The 20,235-nt window shown below is 43.4% G+C and overlaps 1 protein-coding gene across 1 annotated transcript in view; it reads left to right on the top strand.

Moving 5' to 3' along the window:
• Nucleotides 1-706: 706 nt before the first annotated feature.
• LOC106090452 (lachesin) overlaps nt 707-20,235 on the top strand; it is a 325,863-nt gene continuing 306,334 nt past the window's right edge. Inside the window, exon 1 of the mRNA XM_059362020.1 lies at nt 707-791. The gene's annotated coding sequence lies outside the window, so the exon portion shown is untranslated. The remainder of the gene's footprint in view (nt 792-20,235) is intronic.

The following is a 20,235-nucleotide window of genomic DNA, read 5'->3' as shown; positions in this document are numbered from 1 at the left end:
TACTCCACTACAATGCGAGTGGATAAATCTCACCTAGAGCGAGAGGCGAAATCAAGCATTCAGGCGAAGGCATTTGAGTCCAATCAGGCTTTTTGAAAGATCTAACACCCAAGTCAGCCTACGTCCTAAGGCTTTTGATTTTTTGTTTGCTACCTGCAGCAGCTGTAGCAGGGAGCTAGGTAGGAAAGGCTAGAGGATGAAGAAGTGATGGCGCCAAAGAATTCATTATTTTTTTTTTGCCAAACTCCCCAACCTCTTTACTACTTTGGACTTTTGTTCAATTCGAATTTATTCTGCTCTATTGTTAAACCTAAACTTTCTCAAGAGCCCGAGGCTAAGGCATCGACAAAGTGAGTGAAAGCCAGAGAGAGAGGGAGAGAGTGAAGGTGTCCATATACAGGCTGGTGTTGTATATTATCCAGCACACAACAATAAAATGTTGTTGTCCATGTTTTTTCTCCTCCCTCCCCCCCCCCATTGTTGTTGCTATTGTTAATGTTTATGCTACAAATGTTGCTATTGTTGTTTTGTTATTCTCTGCTACTCTGCTTCTCTGCAGTGCTGGGCGCTGCGCTGCGCTACACTGTGATGTTGATTTGGTTTTTGATTTAATGACTTTAATTTGTTCTTCGCTTTCAGGTGGTGCGTAAAATTGATTTATTACATTGAATAGCATAGAGCAACAAAAACACAAGAAAGAAGAAGCACCCACCCGAAATTCTCGCACAAGGATCCAAATAACTTTTGACAACACGAGGAGCTGAATACAAAGCCAAAAAACTCATCACCAGGTAAGTCATTCAGTCTTGCCACAAAATATACCCCACAAAAACAAATAAGTCACACACATTGCCATAAAAGCAGCCTAAAGCCACCAAAGCCCCCCCTTCTGCCACAATATCAAACAATTGGCGATAAGGAATATCCCTGAAATCTATTCAACTGAAATATTCAACCCCTCTCACACCATTTGGTATTCAACCAATACATTGGTAAATAGTATTGCCAAAGGACGAAAGACATAGAATTTTTAGAAAAATTGTTAAGAAATAAAGTTTATAAAGGGTGACTTTTTAAAAGCTATAGGAATGTAAAAAAAATATATATGAAATCTTTACCCAACAAACAGGGGTCCCGCCAACAACGAGACAATCACGGAATCTCTCAATATTGGAACGACTAGGAGAAGCAATGATGCTAATACTAAAATATCAGGCAGTGCATTGGCGAGAGACCCACCACAGCCTAAAAAACAGGAACCCGACGACGGACCCATCACCTTCGGAATACTGGGATAGGTGAAGATCCTACTATTGAAACACTAGGCATCGCAGCGACAGGAGACTCAAAGCAACCCAACAAACAGGCAGCCGATGATGGTAGGTGATGACCTACTCCCAAGAAGCCCATTTACTGAAGATTTGGAAAGCTAAGATAGGCAAAGATCCTAGTATTGAAACGTCAGGCAGTACAGGGAATGGAAACCCCATAAAGCTTAACGAACAGGGACCCAACGATGGAACCATTACCGACTTTATAGAAAGTCGGAAGACTAGACTAGGGAAATAACCTAAACCGATGACATCAGGCAGTCCAAAGAACAGGGAGCAGACGATGAGATCATCACCTGCTCCCAAGATGTCCATTCACTGGAGGACCAAATGATTGAGGTAATCCAGATAAACCTCCACCGCAGCGAGATTGCTACACTGATGCACTGATGGAGAAAATCAGCAAGGGCAAGATTCATATTGCCTTAATTCAGGAGCCATGGACGAGCCGGAAGTAAATCTCTAGACTGAACCATAACAACCACCAATTATTCTATGCTAACACTGGTACTCGGCCGAGGACCTGCGTTATTTGTCATAAAAATTTGTATTATATATTGGGTTGTCCAAAAAGTAATTGCGGATTTTTCATATAGTCGGCGTTGACAAATTTTTTCACAGCTTGTGACTCTGTAATTGCATTCTTTCTTCTGTCAGTTATCAGCTGTTACTTTTAGCTTGCTTTAGAAAAAAAGTGTAAAAAAAGTATATCTGATTAAAGTTCATTCTAAGTTTTAGTAAAAATGCATTTACTTTCTTTTAAAAAATCCGCAATTACTTTTTGGGCAACCCAATATTTTCCCAAGAGTTGTCAACGTCGGATGCAACAGTGGTGAGACAGGGAGACGATGGAGCACACCTGCCATCACTTTATCTGCCTTTCGACTCTCTGACACCGTCACCCACAACGGAGCTGCAACGGCTGGTGAGGAAAGCAAAACAGACAGGCAAAAGGGTACTTATAGGGTGCGAAGCAAACTCTCCCCACATTTCATGGGGTAGAATGAACACTAATAAGCGGGGCCAAGACCTGGCAGAGGTCTTGAATACCAACGACCTAATTACACTTAATATTGGTAACACCGCTACCTTTGTTAATTGGATTAGGGAGGAGGTATTAGATGTGACGATATGTTCAGAAAATCTGATTGGGATTGGAGGATCTTCAGGATTGGAGGATCTCCATTGAAAACCCTTTCTCTGACCATCGCTTCATTAGGTAAGCTTCCAGGAATAAGTTGAAAACCAACTGGACAACATTCGGAAAGCTACTCAGAAGAAGACTTGGGCAAGATAACTTAGATTGTCCAAGCATAGAAGACATTGACGAAAATGTCAACAGGATTACGACTGGGGTCCTTCGAAGATAGTTGTCCTCTTCGGGAAAGGAAATCAGCCTTAGAAAAACCCTGGATGACCGGGGAGATTAGCAATATTGGGAGGGAGCACGTCGTAAAAAAGCGGAAATTTATTGGGATGTGTATTACATACTAAGATTACCAGAGCGGCAAAACGTGCCCACTGAAAGCTTTTCTGCGAACAGGTCGATAGCGTTAATGACGCCGCCAACATAAACAAGTAAGAGCGTGCTAAGTTCGACCGGGCTGAACCTCATATACCCTCCACCAAGGTTCGCATCTGTCGAGTTCTTTACACAGTATCTCTTTTTAGGCAAACAAAGAATAATGAATATGGACGGAGGAGGAGCTATATCAACTTATAGTCCGATTCGGGGCACAAGAAGCAAAATCGGGAGATCGGTTTATATGGGAGCTGTATCAAGCTATTAATCGATTCAGACCATATTAGACACGTATGTTGGGGGTCATGAGAGAAGCCGTTGTACAAAATTTGTGCCAAATCGTATGACAATTGCGCCGTCTAGAAGCTCAAGAAGTCAAGATACCAGATAGGTTTATATGCCAGCTATATCAGGTTATGTTCCGATTTAAATCATACTTAACACAGTTATTGGAAGTCATAAAAGAACACCTCATGTAAAATTCCAGTCAAATCGGATGAAAATTGCGCCCTCTAGAGGTTCAAGAAGTCAAGATCAAAGATCGGTTTATATGACAGCTATACCAGATTATGAACCGATTTAAATCATACTTAACACAGTTGTTGGAAGTGATACCAAAACACCACGTGCAAAATTTCAGTCAAATCGGATGAGAATTGCGCACTTTACAGGCTCAAGAAGTCAAGACCCAAGATCGGTTTATATGGCAGCTATATCAAAACATGAACTGATTTGACCCATACTTAGCGCAGTTATTACCGAAGCGATACCAAAACACTACGTGCAAAATTTCAGTCAAATCGGATAAGAATTGCGCCCTCTAGAGGCTCAAGAAGTCAAGACCCAAGATCGGTTTATATGGCAGCTATATCAGGTTACGAACCGATTTGAACCATACTTGGCACAGTTGTTGGATATCATGACAAAACACGTCGTGCGAAATTTCATTCGAATCGGATAAGAATTGCGCACTCTAGAGGCTCAAGAAGTCAAGACCCAAGATCGGTTTACATGGCAGCTATACCAGGTTATGAACCGATTTAAATCATACTTAACACAGTTGTTAGAAGTGACATCAAAACACCATGTGCAAAATTTCAGTCAAATCGGATAAGAATTGCGCCCTCTACAGGCTCAAGAAGTCAAGACCCAAGATCGGTTTATGTGACAGCTATATCAAAACATGGACTGATTTGACCCATACTTAGCGCAGTTATTGGAAGTGATACCAAAACACTACGTGCAAAATTTCAGTCTAATCGGATAAGAATTGCGCCCTCTACAGGCTCAAGAATTCAAGACCCAAGATCGGTTTATATGGCAGCTATATCAAAACATGGACTGATTTGACCCATTTACAATCCCAACCGACCTACGCCAATAAGAAGTATTTGTGCAAAATTTCAAGCTGCTCTACTCTACTCCTTCAAAATTTAGCGTGCTTTCAACAGACAGACGGACGGACGGACGGACAAGGCTAGTTCGACTTAAAATGTCACAACGATCAAGAATATATACACTTAGGTCTTAGACGCATATTTCAAGCTGTTACAAACAGAATGACGAAATTAGTATACCCCCGTCCTATGGTGGAGGGTATAGAAATGTTCAGCAGTGATTTTCCCCTCCTAATGCTGGCAGACGCATATTTCGAGGTGTTACAAACAGAATGACGAAATTAGTATACTCCCATCCTATGGTGGAGGGTATAAAAATGTTCAGCAGTGATTTTCCCCTCCTAATACTGGCAGCAGAGCATTTGAGGGGTACTACACCATGTAAAACTTCTCTCCGTGTCGCATTGCGGCACGCCGTTCGGACTTGGCTATAAAAAGTAGGCCCCTTATCATTGAGTTAAAAAAAATATGTGAGAAGTTTGCCCCTGTTCCTTAATGGAATGTTTATGGGCAAATTTGCACTTGTCTGTCTGTCTGTCTGTCCGTCCGTCTGTCTGTCCGTCTGTCTGTCCGTCTGTCTGTCCGTCTGTCTGTCCGTCTGTCTGCCTGTCCGTCTGTCTGTCCGTCTGTCTGTCCGTCTGTCTGTCTGTCCGTCTGTCTGTCTGTCCGTCTGTCTGTCTGTCCGTCTGTCTGTCCGTCTGTCTGCCTGTCCGTCTATCTGTCCGTCTGTCCATGTTAGTTTGTGTACAAAGGTTAGCGCAGAGGTTAGCATGTCCGCCTATGACGCTGAACGCCTGGGTTCGAATCCTGGCGAGACCATCAAAAAAATGTTACGCGGTGGTTTTCCCCTCCTAATGCTGGCAGCATTTGGGTGGTACTACGCCATGTAAAACTTCTCTCCAACGAGCTATCGCACTACGGCACGCCCTTCGGACTTGGCTATAAAAAGGAGGCCCCTTATAATTGAGCTTAAAAAATCTTTAATCGGACAGCTCTCATTGATGTGTGAGAAGTTTGCCCCTGCTCCTTAATAGAATGTTTATGGGCAAATTTGATTTGTCTGTCCGTCTGTGTAATTTGTGTACAAAGTATAGGTCGCAATTTTCATTTGATCGCCTTAAAATTTGCTACAGGCAAGCTTTTTGGCCCAAGGACAAAGCCTATTGAAATTGGAAAAAATCGGTTCAAATTTGGATATAGCTCCCATATATATTTTCGCCCGATTTGCAATAATAATGCAATAAAACGGTCATTTGTTAACCGATTCTCATGAATTTTAGCAGGAAGAATTTTCTCTTGACTCTCGACATTACTGGTTAACATCGACAACTACATACCCAATGTGGTCTAGGGTCAGCTTTACCCCACATTAGCCCGTACTAACTGTTCTTCACAACAATTTTCTGAAAATTTTATTTTCATTTCCAAATTTCTTGAATATTTTCGAAATGGCAACACTACACGCCAACTCTTGTAAAGAAACAGCAGAAATAAATCGTCATTGCCATCGCCATCACTACCAACACCACGTCAGTATGATATGCTGATGAAATGAAGCAAAACAGAGCCATATCTTAAGCTAAGAGCAAAATCAAAAAAAGAGAAAAATAAAGAAAAGCTAGAAATCATGAACGTAAGATTTGGCAAAGAAAAAAATTTATTGCCGAAAAATTGTTAGTACGTGATTCATGCGAATGCAGGGTGATGGAAGAGCCTCAGCAAAGCTAAACTCACCTCGCTCACTCCCTCCATTTCGCACTGCTAGACATGTCCTTATTTTTCTTCCTATGCTGCTGCTGCTGCTGCTGCTACAAAAAAAAACCCCTGAGCTCGAGCATATGCCATGAACAAAAACCATGAAAAAGTAACAAATTTCCGGTTTCTTATTCTCTTAAAACAGTTGTAAATCGTTTTCTAGTTTTCCCAAAAAAAAAAAACATTTCACTCCCTCCCTGCCTCCCTCCAACACTCACTCAAACTCACACCCATATTCCTGGCAACTCACGACCACGACCCTAGCCTCAGCCAATTTATTTCAATCTTTACGTTTTTGTCACGGCGCGCTAAGTTTGAAGTGTTTCCCCTCAACAAAAATAAAAACCCAAAGGAAAAAATAACGCCAAATTGCCCAAAAGAACAAAGTGATGGTCTTAGGGATAGATGGAGGGGGGGCAGTCGCAAAAGGCAGTTGGAGGCGTTGAAGTCTGCTGCCAGAAATGAACATTTATTTGAAAAATGTTCTACGATTGTGACTCATTTATGACACTCTGTTAAACTCAATCTGTGTAGTTTTTCACAGCTTCACCATCAACTGGCCCATAGCTGGCCCCCTTCGCTTTGTGGCCATTCGAATATAAAACTTTTCGATTTTAAATGAAATCCCATATTGAGTTATCGATTTGGAAATTTATGGTAAACAACGACTGGCAGCTTGATAAGTTTGTTAAGAAACTTTTGATTTTGCTTTTTTGTTTCGAAATCTGAAAATGAAATGTCCCAAATCGTCGGTTATTATTTGTGAAAAAAAAAAACAAAATAGAAATTAAAAAACATGAAAATGACTATAAATTGTAATGATGGAGAAAATTGAAAATTTTTAAACATGGCCCATTATTGCTGTTGATTGTTGGAGAAGTAAACAACAACCAAAAACAGTCAAATAGTTGGAGAATCGCGTTCGACATGATTGTTTGAGTCCATTCCCAAGGAAAATGTCAGGTAGTTCCTAGGTACTATTGGGTAATTGCATTCTTTCTTCTGTCAGTTATCAGCTGTTACTTTTAGCTTGCTTTAGAAAAAAAGTGTAAAAAAAGTATATTTGATTAAAGTTCATTCTAAGTTTTATTAAAAATGCATTTACTTTCTTTTAAAAAATCCGCAATTACTTTTTGGGCAAACAATATTTTTGCTCAACGTCATCATGACACTATCCCGGCACGGGATAGCAGTCTGTGTGGTGTTCATTGCTATCACGAGAAGCTTAGCTGCGAGCTACCGGATGCGTCCACAGGTTCCGGATAGTGAAATCCACCATACGGAGGCGCTCTAACTGCAAACGCGGACAATCAGCGGCATCTAGCAGAGAGTCTCAGTGAGAGGTCGGGCGGCACCGGTTCTTGCACAAATACTGAGTGCCTATGATGCTCGATATGACAAGGCGAGTTATTGGCGCCTTTGAATAACCAATGGCCACCCTGTCCCCGTAGGCGGTCGGTCCTTTGGACAGGAACGAACTTTTTCACCTACAGGAGCTTGACGAGGATCGCCTACTCCTCATGAATATATGGCTACAACAACAACATGACACTATTTTAATCAGTGTTGTTGGCATATAAAGACAGGCCATTTTTCATTTTATGTACCCAGCTGAGTATTGAACAGTAGGTGGATTTTTCAAGTGCCTTTCATCAGACTTGAAAAATCCACCTACTGTTCAATACTCAGCTGGGTACAAAAAATGAAAAATGGCCTGTCTTTATATGCCAACAACACTGATTAAAATAGTGTCATGTTGTTGTTGTAGCCATATATTCATGAGGAGTAGGCGATCCTCGTCAAGCTCCTGTAGGTGAAAAAGTTCGTTCCTGTCCAAAGGACCGACCGCCTACGGGGACAGGGTGGCCATTGGTTATTCAAAGGCGCCAATAACTCGCCTTGTCATATCGAGCATCATATGCACTCAGTATTTGTGCAAGAGCCGGTGCCACCCGACCTCTCACTGAGACTCTCTGTTTTTATGCGGAGTAGCTGCAAATGCGGCTTATGCGAGAGGAGAGTCTCAATCGAGAGGAGAGTCTCAATAAAAACTGAGTGCCAATGATACTCGAGATGACAAGGCGGGTTATTGACGCCTCCAAATAACCAATGGCCAACATCAGCGTCTGTTCCCAGGTTAGGGGGGGCTGGCGGCGAGCGTCGGATCTTGAAGCAAGCGGCTCGCCACAACGAGGGGTACATGTGCAATCCCACAAAACCCATGCGGTTGACGCGATAGGCCAGTAACCCGCCCCGGAAAACTGAGAACTATGGGTTGCCCAAAAAGTAATTGCGGATTTTTCATATAGTCGGCGTTGACAAATTTTTTCACAGCTTGTGACTCTGTAATTGCATTCTTTCTTCTGTCAGTTATCAGCTGTTACTTTTAGCTTGCTTTAGAAAAAAAGTGTAAAAAAGTATATTTGATTAAAGTTCATTCTAAGTTTTATTAAAAATGCATTCACTTTCTTTTGAAAAATCCGCAATTACTTTTTGGGCAACCCAATACTATGAGAAACAAAGGAATAGCAAAAACGGACCCCCCCCAACGTTGACGACCCACGCAAACGAAAAAAGGACCATGATTTGCGGATCTGCACCTGGAATGTCCGCACTCTTTATAGAGAAGGTGCAGCATACGCGCTGGCGGATGTGTTAGAGAAGTACAAGGCAAATATTACCGGCTTACAGGAAGTGCGATGGACTGGGAATGGCGTCACTACAACACCAAACGATGACGAACTATACCAAAGCTGTCATAACACGAGGAATGAATTTCGTGTGGATTTGTGGTTAGTCGGAGACTGAGACACCTTGTCTCCAGCTTTACTCCGGTGGATGAGAGGCTAGCCACAATTCGCATAAAAGTCCCGACGGAAGCCCCCCATGCCCCGACGGAAGACAAAGACGAGTAGACCAAGGATATTTTCTACGAGTGCCTAGAGAGAGAATATGACCGCTGTCCCGCCCATGATATCAAAATCGTTCTGCGAGATTTTAATGCGAAGATAGAGAAGGAAGACATTTTTGGTCCAACACTCGGAAAGTTTAGCTTCCACGAGATAACGTCCAGTAATGGGTTGAGGCTGATAGATTTCGCTGCCCCGCCCTTGATATAAAAATCGTTCTGGGAGATTTTAATGCGAAGATAGCGAAGGAAGAAATTTTTAGTCTAACAGTCGGAAAGTTTAGCCTCCACGTGATAACGTCCGGTAATGGGTTGAGGCTGATAGAATTCGCCGCGGCAAAAGACATGCCAGTTAGTAGCACCAGATTTCAACATAAAAATATTCAGAAAGCCAAATGGCTGTCACCCGATCAAAACACGAAAAACCAAATTGATCATAATTGTGAAAGATGGAAGTCATTCATCCAGCGTGTTAGATGTACGATCAATCCGTGGAGTAAAAATAGATTCGGATCATTACCTTGTTGCAGCAAAGGTTCGCACCCGTTTGAACATGGCGACGATAGTACGATCTGAGACTGCACGGAAGCTGGACATTGAAAAGCTGCAAACACAACAAATGGCAGCGGTATACTTCACTCGACTGACCCAACTGCTTGATGAAAGCACTCCTTGTTCCGATGATATAGTGGCGCAGTGGCAAACTATTGCCCACTCTATGGAAAATGCCGCGAAATCCATACTTGGGGAAACGGAAGACTCCTCCAAGAATCCCATGGTACGATCAAAAGTGTCGAGTGTGCTACTGAAGCCAAGAATGCGGCATATAGAGCAACCCTGCAATCAGTAGCAACGCGCCAGATGAAGGAGAGGTATCGGGGGAGCTGTCCTTTACTCCCCCGATACCCCGAAACGTCTATTCCGCAGAAAGAAAAATGAAATGGAAAGACGTGAGTGTGAGCGAATTGAGATGTACAGGAGTCAGAATGAAGTCCGGAAATTCTACCAAAGAATAAAACATCAAACCGATGGCTTTGGTGCAGGCACATCCTCCTGCAGAGACAAAGAAGAAAATCTGGTAACTGACACAGAGAAACATGGTGAGGATATGGAAAGAACATTTTGCCCAACTGCTAGTGTCTGATGTTGGCGGCGAAAAGGATACCGCAGAAGCAATCCCTGATGATGGTATAGAATGTTTACCTGCTAGTCAGAATGAGGTCCAAGTAGCAGTGACCCGACTAAAGAACAACAAGGCATCAGGAGCCGACGGGTTACCCACTGAACTATTTAAGACCGGAGGCGACACGATGATAAGGCATATGCATCAGCTTATCTGCTCAATCTGGCTAGAAGAACGCATACCCTTTTATTCGAACCTTAGAATACTATGTCCAGTACACAAGAAAGGAGACAAGACGGAATGTGCCAACTTCAGAGGAATAAGTATCCAACCGCTAGTGCCCGACATTGGCGGCGAAGAGGTTACCGCAGAACCAATCCCTGATGATGGTATAGAATGTTTACCTCCTAGTCAGAATGAGGTTCAAGTAGCAGTGACCCGACTAAAGAACAACAAGGCAGCAGGAGCCGACGGGTTACCCGCTGAACTATTTAAGGCGTATGCATCAGCTTATCTGCTCAATCTGGTTAGAAGAACGCATACTCGATGATTGGAATATCAGCATTCTATGTCCCGTACACAAGAAAGGAGACAAGATGGAATGTGCCAACTACAGAGATTTCTCTGTAGTTGGCTGCTCCCATCGCATACAAGATACTCTCGAGCGGTCCAAGTAGCAGTGACCCGACTAAAGAACAACAAGGCTGCAGGAACCGACGGTTTACCTGCTGAACTATTTAGGACCAGAGGCGACACGCTGATAAGGCGTATGCATCAGCTTATCTGCTCAATCTGGTTAGAAGAACGCATACTCGATGATTGGAATATCAGCATTCTATGTCCCGTACACAAGAAAGGAGACAAGATGGAATGTGCCAACTACAGAGGAAAAAGTCTCCTCCCCATCGCATACAAGATACTCTCGAGCGTATTGTGTGAAAGATTGAAACCTAAAGTCAGTGAGATAATTGGACCCTATCAATGCGGCTTTAGGCCTGGTAAATCTACCCTAGACCAGATATTCACACTGCGCCAAATCCTGGAAAAGACCCGAGAAGGACAAATCACTACTATCTCTTTGTTGAATACAAAGCCAATTTCGATACTCCTTTACGTTCAAAGGTATTTCAAGCCATGTCTGAATTTGGTATCCCTGCAAAATTAATAAGACCCTGCAGGATGACACTTGCTGATACGCGTTCCTCAGTAATATTATGAAGGAATCTCTCCGAACCATTTAATACCAAACGAGGTTTCAGACATGGAGACAGCCTATCGTGTGATCTCTGAGATTATACGAGATGCAGATGTGAATAGATATGGCACACTAGCTTTATCTACCTCGGCACCGCCGCAGTAAAATCTCCCAGAACGATTTTAATATTATGAGTGGGGCAACGATCGTATTTTCTCTCTAGGCAAAATGCAAATTTGCCCATGAACATTCCACTAAGGAAGTGGGGCAAACTTCTCACAAATCACTGAGTGCTGTCCTATTCAAATTTTAAGCTCAATGATAAAGAGCCTCCTTTTATATCCGAATCCGAACGGCGTGCCGCTATGAGATCCCTTTTTGAGGAGAAGTTTTAACATGGCATAGTACCTCACAAATGTCGCGAGCATAAGGAGGGAATAACCACTGTTGAACCTTTTTTCTGATGTTCTCATCAGGATTCGAACCCAGGCGTTCAGCGTCATAGGCGGACATTCTGACCTCTGTGCTAAGGTGGCCAACCGCTCTCTCCTTAGTTTTCTCATCTCTGTCTTTCGTCGAGGCATGTACACACATAAGATATTAAATGTTGAAAAATGTATTCCCACCAACACTCACACTTACAACCACACCAAATCCAATAGCCCCTAAACACAGTTTTTATTATAAAGCCTTTCCTTAGAATGCCAAAAATCTCTATCTGGTACACCTTAAATGGGAGTAAAATTTCTTGTGGTTTACATTTAAGATGTTACAAAATGATTAACTTACTCTTTTTGACATATTTAATTAGGTTTAAGATCATTTTTCACTGCTGTGGGGCATAAAAATGCGGATGAGTATGTATATTAGGGTGGGTAAAGTTTTTAAACGACAAAGCGGTTATCAAAATAGGAAACTGCGAACAATTCTAACAAAATGCGCCTATGGGATCTAAAATCAAGTTAGAGCTTTCGGTTTTCAGCGACAAAGACATTCCGATATTAAGCAGAGGCTTCCACATGGGTAAAAGCATATTCCATACCCATTTTCGTTAAAATTTGTTGAAAACTGGGACCAATAAGTCCTAATAGGTGTAAATCGGTCATTTTGTGTATATGGGAGCTGTATCTAAATCTGGAGGTCTCAATGTTAACCCAGAGTAGACTGAAATATGCCTCTTCACCAGGAAGACGAAGGTAAGTCAATTTGTCGCACCACGTCTCCTCAACAAAACGATTTCGATATCTGACAAAGTCAAATACTTTGGAGTGATCTTGGACAGGAAACTGAATTGGAAGTGTCACATTCAGGAGCGTACTGAGAAGGCTCGCAAATGTTGGGCCCTATGTGGACGGGCGGTAGGCTCGAAAAAGGACCGTAGGCTCGAAAAAGGGCCGTAGGCTCGAAAAAGGGCCGTAGGCTCGAAAAAGGGCCGTAGGCTCGAAAAAGGGCCGTAGGCTCGAAAAAGGGCCGTAGGCTCGAAAAAGGGCCGTAGGCTCGAAAAAGGGCCGTAGGCTCGAAAAAGGGCCGTAGGCTCGAAAAAGGGCCGTAGGCTCGAAAAAGGGCCGTAGGCTCGAAAAAGGGCCGTAGGCTCGAAAAAGGGCCGTAGGCTCGAAAAAGGGCCGTAGGCTCGAAAAAGGGCCGTAGGCTCGAAAAAGGGCCGTAGGCTCGAAAAAGGGCCGTAGGCTCGAAAAAGGGCCGTAGGCTCGAAAAAGGGCCGTAGGCTCGAAAAAGGGCCGTAGGCTCGAAAAAGGGCCGTAGGCTCGAAAAAGGGCCGTAGGCTCGAAAAAGGGCCGTAGGCTCGAAAAAGGGCCGTAGGCTCGAAAAAGGGCCGTAGGCTCGAAAAAGGGCCGTAGGCTCGAAAAAGGGCCGTAGGCTCGAAAAAGGGCCGTAGGCTCGAAAAAGGGCCGTAGGCTCGAAAAAGGGCCGTAGGCTCGAAAAAGGGCCGTAGGCTCGAAAAAGGGCCGTAGGCTCGAAAAAGGCTCGAAAAAGGGCCGTAGGCTCGAAAAAGGGCCGTAGGCTCGAAAAAGAGCCGTAGGCTGGAAAAAGGGCCGTAGGCTCGAAAAAGGGCGGTAGGCTCGAAAAAGGGCCGTAGGCTCGAAAAAGGGCCGTAGGCTCGAAAAAGGGCCGTAGGCTCGAAAAAGGGCCGTAGGCTCGAAAAAGGGCCGTAGGCTCGAAAAAGGGCCGTAGGCTCGAAAAAGGGCCGTAGGCTCAAAAAAGGGCCGTAGGCTCGAAAAAGGGCCGTAGGCTCGAAAAAGGGCCGTAGGCTCGCAAAAGGGTCGTAGGCTCGAAAAAGGGCCGTAGGCTGGAAAAAGGGCCGTAGGCTCGAAAAAGGGCCGTAGGCTCGAAAAAGGGCCGTAGGCTCGAAAAAGGGCCGTAGGCTCGAAAAAGGGCCGTAGGCTCGAAAAAGGGCCGTAGGCTCGAAAAAGGGCCGTAGGCTTGAAAAAGGGCCGTAGGCTCGAAAAAGGGCCGTAGGCTCGAAAAAGGGCCGTAGGCTCGAAAAAGGGCCGTAGGCTCGAAAAAGGGCCGTAGGCTCGAAAAAGGGCCGTAGGCTCGAAAAAGGGCCGTAGGCTCGAAAAAGGGCCGTAGGCTCGAAAAAGGGCCGTAGGCTCGAAAAAGGGCCGTAGGCTCGAAAAAGGGCCGTAGGCTCGAAAAAGGGCCGTAGGCTCGAAAAAGGGCCGTAGGCTCGAAAAAGGGCCGTAGGCTCGAAAAAGGGCCGTAGGCTCGAAAAAGGGCCGTAGGCTCGAAAAAGGGCCGTAGGCTCGAAAAAGGGCCGTAGGCTCGAAAAAGGGCCGTAGGCTCGAAAAAGGGCCGTAGGCTCGAAAAGGGGCCGTAGGCTCGAAAAAGGGCCGTAGGCTCGAAAAAGGGCAGTAGGCTCGAAAAAGGGCCGTAGGCTCGAAAAAGGGCCGTAGGCTCGAAAAAGGCCTGAATTCAAGAATAGTCCACTGGCTCTACAGGAACGTGATCAGACCAATACTTACTTACGCCTCAGTAGTTTGGTGGACTGCTATGGAGAAAAAATCCAATATAAGGACCATACAACAAGTTCAGAGAACTTGTTGTCTTGGCATAGGCGGAGCGATGAGGGCCACGCCCACTAGGGCACTGGAGCCTATTCTAGATATCCGACATACAGATTAAGTGTGAGGCAGCCACTGCGGCTATGAGACTTAAGGCGATGGGAGAATAGATTGAGGATGGGAATAGCTCATACCATCGAGGTATAATCGAGGCGACGATAGGAAACTTGGAAGGAAGGGAAGAGGTTTCCGACCGGATGCCTAAGATGAACCTTGATGTCGAGTGCGAGGCACTGCTGCCATCGGCACAGTCTTGGATTGACGGAACCTTAGTATTGTCATCTGAAAGATCATGTTACACGGATGGATGCAAGGTAGAGGACAGAGTGGCCCTGGGGGTCTACATTGAGATCCCAGGGACTGAGATCTGTTTTAGACTGCCTGATACAGTCCTACATGCCGGGATCCAGGCAATCACGGAATGCGTGAGGTGGTGTGGTGCTAACGCGAGGACGTCGAGTATGAACATCTTCACGAGCAGTAATGGGGGTCTACATTAAGAACCCAGGGACTGAGATCTATTTTAAACTGTCTGATACGGTCCTACAGGCGGAGATCCGGGCGATCACGGAATGCGTGTAGTGGTGTGGTGCTAACGCGAGGACATTAAGTGTGAACATCTTTACGGACAGTGAAATTACCATAAGGACAATAGCCACAAGGACGGTGAGGTCACGAACAGTCTTGTAGTGTAAAAAGGAGATTAACGCCTTCTCTGAGGATAGGCAAAATCCGCATCGTGTGGTTGCCAGGCGATAATGGAGGATGGGGTTATGAAAGGGCAGACAATTTGGCGTTGAAGGCTAGAGGACTGCCGTCAAAAAACTTGGTTAACCTGAAGCCTTTCGGGTCGGCGCAATCCGAGTTAAGGGAATGGGTGATGAATGCGCATGCAACCCAGTGGAACAGCGAAACGGTCGTTAGGATGGCGAAAATCCTATGGGGGGATCTAGATCGTGAGAACATGAGGCTATTACTGAAAGGAAGCAAGAAGGAGGTCAGTATAGCTATTGGAATCATAACGGGACAAATAGGACTATGTGCTCACTTACAGGGTGGCTGATGAAAGCCGCTACCAAAAAAAAATGTAATAACTTTTTTTCTATTTAATAATAATAATTTAATAATTAATTTAATTAATTAATTAATTAATTTAATTAATAATAATTTAATAATTAATTTAATAATTTAATTTAACATGAATAAAGAAAAATGTATTCCATACACCGAAAAAAAAATGTAGCAATATTCATCATTGTAGCAATATTCATCAGCCACCCTGTATATAAAATTGGTTTCGGCAAGTGATGGCATATGTAGGACATGCGGGGAAGATGATGAGACGTTGGAGCATTTCCTTTGTCGTTGCCCGGCTTAAGCGGCTAACAAATACCGGCAAATAGGTGGGGACACAATACCAGACATGAACCAACTTAGGGGAGTGGCATGGAAAACAATTAAGGATTTTGTAGGTAGCACCTAATTCCTAACATAGATTTCCTTTTTATACCCACCACCGAAGTATTGGGGTATATTCATTTTGTCATTCCGTTTGCAACACATCGAAATGTCCATTTTCGACCCTTTAAAGAATATACATTCTTGATCAGCGTAAAAGTCTAAAACGATCTAGCCGTCCGTCCGTCCGTCTGTCCGTCCGTCTGTCCATCCGTCTGTCCGTCCGTCTGTCCATCCGTCTGTCCGTCCGTCTGTCTGTTGGAATCACGCTACAGTCTTTAAAAATAGAGATATTGAGCTGAAACTTTGCACAGATTCCTTTTTTATTTCCATAAGCAGGTTAAGTTCGAAGATGGGCTATATCGGACTATATCTTGATATAGCCCCAATATAGACCGATCCGCCGATTTAGGGTCTTAAGCACATAAAAGCCACATTTATTATCCGATTTTGCTGAAATTTGAGACAGTGAGTTGTGTTAGGCCCTTCGACATCCTCTCTTAAATTTGGCTCAGATCGGTCCAGATTTGGATATAGGTGCCATATAAACCGATTTCTCGATCTAAGGTTTGAGGCCCATAAAAGGCGCATTTATTGCCCGATTTTGCCAAAAATTGGGACGGTGAGTTGTGTTGGGCCTTTCGACATATTTCGTGAATTTGGCAAAGATCGGTGTAGATTTGGATATAGCTGCCGTAAAGACCGATCCGCCGATTTAGGATCTCAGGTCCTTAGAAGCCACATTTATTATCCGATTTTGCTGAAATTTGGGACAGTGAGTTATGTAAGGCCGCGCGACATCGTTCTTCAATTTGGCCTAGATCGGTCCAGATTTGGATATAGCTGCCATATAAACCGATCTCTCGATTTAAGGTTTTGAGCTCATAAAGGCGCATTTATTGTCCGATATCGTCGAAATTTGGAACAAAGAGTTGTGCAAGGACCTTCGACATCCTTCTTCAATTTGGTCTAGATTCGGTTGGGTATAGCTGCCTTAAAGACCGATCCGCCGATTTAGGGTCTTAGGTCCTTAGAAACCACATTTATTATCCGATTTTGCTGAAATTTGAAACAGTGAGTTATGTAAGGCCGCGGGACATCGTTCTTCAATTTGGCCTAGATCGGTCCAGATTTGGATATAGCTGCCATATAAACCGATCTCTCGATTTAAGGTTTTGAGCTCATAAAGGCGCATTTATTGTCCGATATCGTCGAAATTTGGAACAAAGAGTTGTGCAAGGACCTTCGACATCCTTCTTCAATTTGGTCTAGATCGGTTCAGATTTGGGTATAGCTGCCATATAGACCGATCCGACGATTTAGGGTCTTAGGTCCTTAGAAGCCACATTTATTATCCGATTTTGCTGAAATTTGAAACAGTGAGTTATATAAGGCCGCGCGACATCCTTCTTCAATTTGGTTTAGATCGGTCCAGATTTGGATATAGCAGCCATATAAACTGATCTCTCGATTTAAGGTTTTGAGCTCATAAAAGGCGCATTTATTGTCCGATATCGCAGAAATTTGGGACAGTGAGTTGTATTGGGCCCTTCGACATACTTCGTAAATTTGGCATAGATCGGTGTAGATTTGGATATAGCTGCCATATAGACCGATCCGCCGATTTAGGGTCTTAGGTCCATAGAAGCCACATTTATTATCCGATTTTGCTGAAATTTGAGACAGTGAGTTATTTTAAGGCCCTCGACATACTTCTGCACTATGGCACAGATCGGTCCAGATTTGGATATAGCTGCCATATAAACCGATCTCTCGATTTAAGGTTTTAGGCCCATAAAAGGCGCATTTATAGACCGAGCTCTCGATTTAAGGTCTTGCGCCAATAAAAGGCGCCTTTATGGTCCGATTTTGCCAAAATTTCGGACAGTGAGTTGTGTTAGGCCCTACCACATTCTTCTTCAATTTGACTCAGATCGGTCCTGAATTGGATATAGCTGCCATATAGACCAATATCTCGATTTAAAGCTTTGGCCCCATAAAAGACGCATTTATAATCAGATTTCACGGTTTCTTGGGCAAAGCTTCTCAGAATTCAAAGCTGACTTTGATTTTGATAACCGCTTGGTTAGTGTTTTCTTTTCATTGACCCACCCTAATGTATGTGTGTGTTGACATATATCTCTACAATACTTATTTGAATATAATAGCTTATCGAAGAGTAGGCGTACAAAGGTCCTTGTTGTGTATAATTAGCCTGTCAAAGTGTCAATATGAAGAAAATACCAAAAACAATGACATGAGCTGGTATTTAAGCTTTTTTGTTGTTGTTGTTGATGTAGTTATTTGAGTGTGAGCTGGAGTGTGTGTTTTGATATTCTTGTGTCAGATTATATTGACATTCCTACCTATGACTGAACGAATGAGCGAATGAATGAATGTATTCATGTTTATGGGTGGTTGGGTGTATTTGTGCGTGCATCTGTATTTGTTATTGATATGTTAACCCAACTTATTTTGCCACACCCTCATGTGGTGTCATTCAAACAAGGAGCGCTTCGCAACGATAACATATGAAATATTGTAATGTGTCTCCATGGCTGCCTCTCTGATTGCCCCTATCTCTCCACTTTCCACTTTCCGTCGTATGTAGTATGGTGTATGGTGTGTGGTGTGATGTGGTTTATGTTTATTTCTTGTGGTATTGTTTGTTTGATAAATCAATCAATTTATTTGATTTCGATATGTGAGCAACAATGCTTCAAACTTGAACAGCAAGTCCAGGACCACATGTATGTCTGCATGTCTGTGTAATGAAGGTTTTTTGTGATTTAATGCATTGCCATTTCATTTCAATTCGTTATTCTCCTTTTTTTCTGATATTTTTGTTATTCCTCCTTTTTTTTGCGCACTCCAATTTCATTGTTTTCATTTCAAAACAAAAACGGCAAAAACCTGAAAGGAAGAACACAAAAAAAATATTCTGCCACAACAGGAACAACAACTGCTGTTGGTGGCATTGATGCTGCCAACGCCAACAACCAACGTTTTTACAAAATAAGCCCCATTTGGCAGTATTGCTGTTCCAGCTGCCATTGCTGTGTTTGTGTTGGTGCTGGTATTGTTGTTGGTGTTGTTGGCTTGAATGTCTGATTGTTTTGTTGGTGTAGTATTCGAGTTTGGGGACATTGCGGGCTTTCACTCACATATGGCCCAACGAATGTGTTCGATATTGGCTTAGTTTTATGGTTTAGTACGCGAACAAATGTTGTAGGAAACAACAACGCCACAAGAATCCCCTATGTGTGTGTGTGTGTTTGGTGTATTTTCTCTGTGGCTGCGTCTGTGTGTGTGTGTGTGTGTGTGTCTATGCGTTGCTATTGCTTGTCGCTGCTGTTTTTGTGCTAGTAACGCTTGTATATGCGGTTGTTCGCATTGATATAAGTGGTGGTGGCCACAGTGTTTGGGTGTATGCTTATGAATGATTTCCCCTCGCCTTCCCCTCTTCTGTTTTCCTCTCATATGGTTACATTATAAAACCTGAAGTACACGTATAAATTCTTACACATCCGACGTTAGGTGTATTGGGATATGTACCATTGTTCATGTCACCGCTCATACAAACACCGGAAAGAGTTGTTGCGTGTACTTGTTAAGGTATCCGGGCGAAGGAAGTCCAAGCCATAGGGTTGCTGACATTAATTTTGTTTCAGAAACTATGGAAATGATTGAAATAGTGTCCCCATGTTAAAGTTTTTCGTATTTTGTTTTATTAAAAATTTCATAAAACTTTTCTATTTTGAGGAAAAAGACTTTTGGAACTAACAATCACACAAACAAATTTCCATATTTTGTTGAAGGCTTCATATTAAGGTCAATTTAAACTTGTCCACAGTAATGAAATTATGCTCACATTCAATTAGTGAACCGCAGTAATTTATACCCTACACCACTACTGTGCTGCAGGGTATCCAGAAGCAAGAGAGATAGGCCCATTGATTACTATACCGATCGACTCAAAATCACTTACTGATTCGATTTAGCCATGCCCGCCTGTCTGTCCATGTTGTTTTGTGTACAAAGTACAGGAAATCCATGCTACTTACAAAATCCCTTATTGTTCTCCATACCAAGCTCCAAAGTTGGTTCATGTCTAGTATTGAGTCCCCACCAAAATGTCTCTGTTAGCCACGAAAGCCCGGCAATGACATAGGAAATTCACCAACGTCTCATCATCTTCCTGGTCTGCCCCACACATGCTATCACTTGCCGCACCGATTTTACATACGTGTCCCGCTATGATAACGAAAACTATACTGGCCTCCTTCTTACTTCCTTCCAGTGATAGCCTCGTCTTCTCACGACCTGGATCTCCCAATAGGATCTTTGCCATCCTACCAACCGTTTCGCTGTTCCACAGGGTCACATGCGCATTCGTCGCCCATACCCTTAACTCGGTCTGCGTCGTTCCGAAAGGATTGGGGTTAACTAAGTTTATTGATGGCAGT

This window comes from Stomoxys calcitrans, chromosome 2 (genome assembly GCF_963082655.1).
Source record: "Stomoxys calcitrans chromosome 2, idStoCalc2.1, whole genome shotgun sequence".
Classification (NCBI taxonomy): domain Eukaryota; kingdom Metazoa; phylum Arthropoda; class Insecta; order Diptera; family Muscidae; genus Stomoxys; species Stomoxys calcitrans.
Note: the sequence above shows the minus strand (reverse complement) of the source record. Positions and strands in the feature narration are given on the sequence as shown.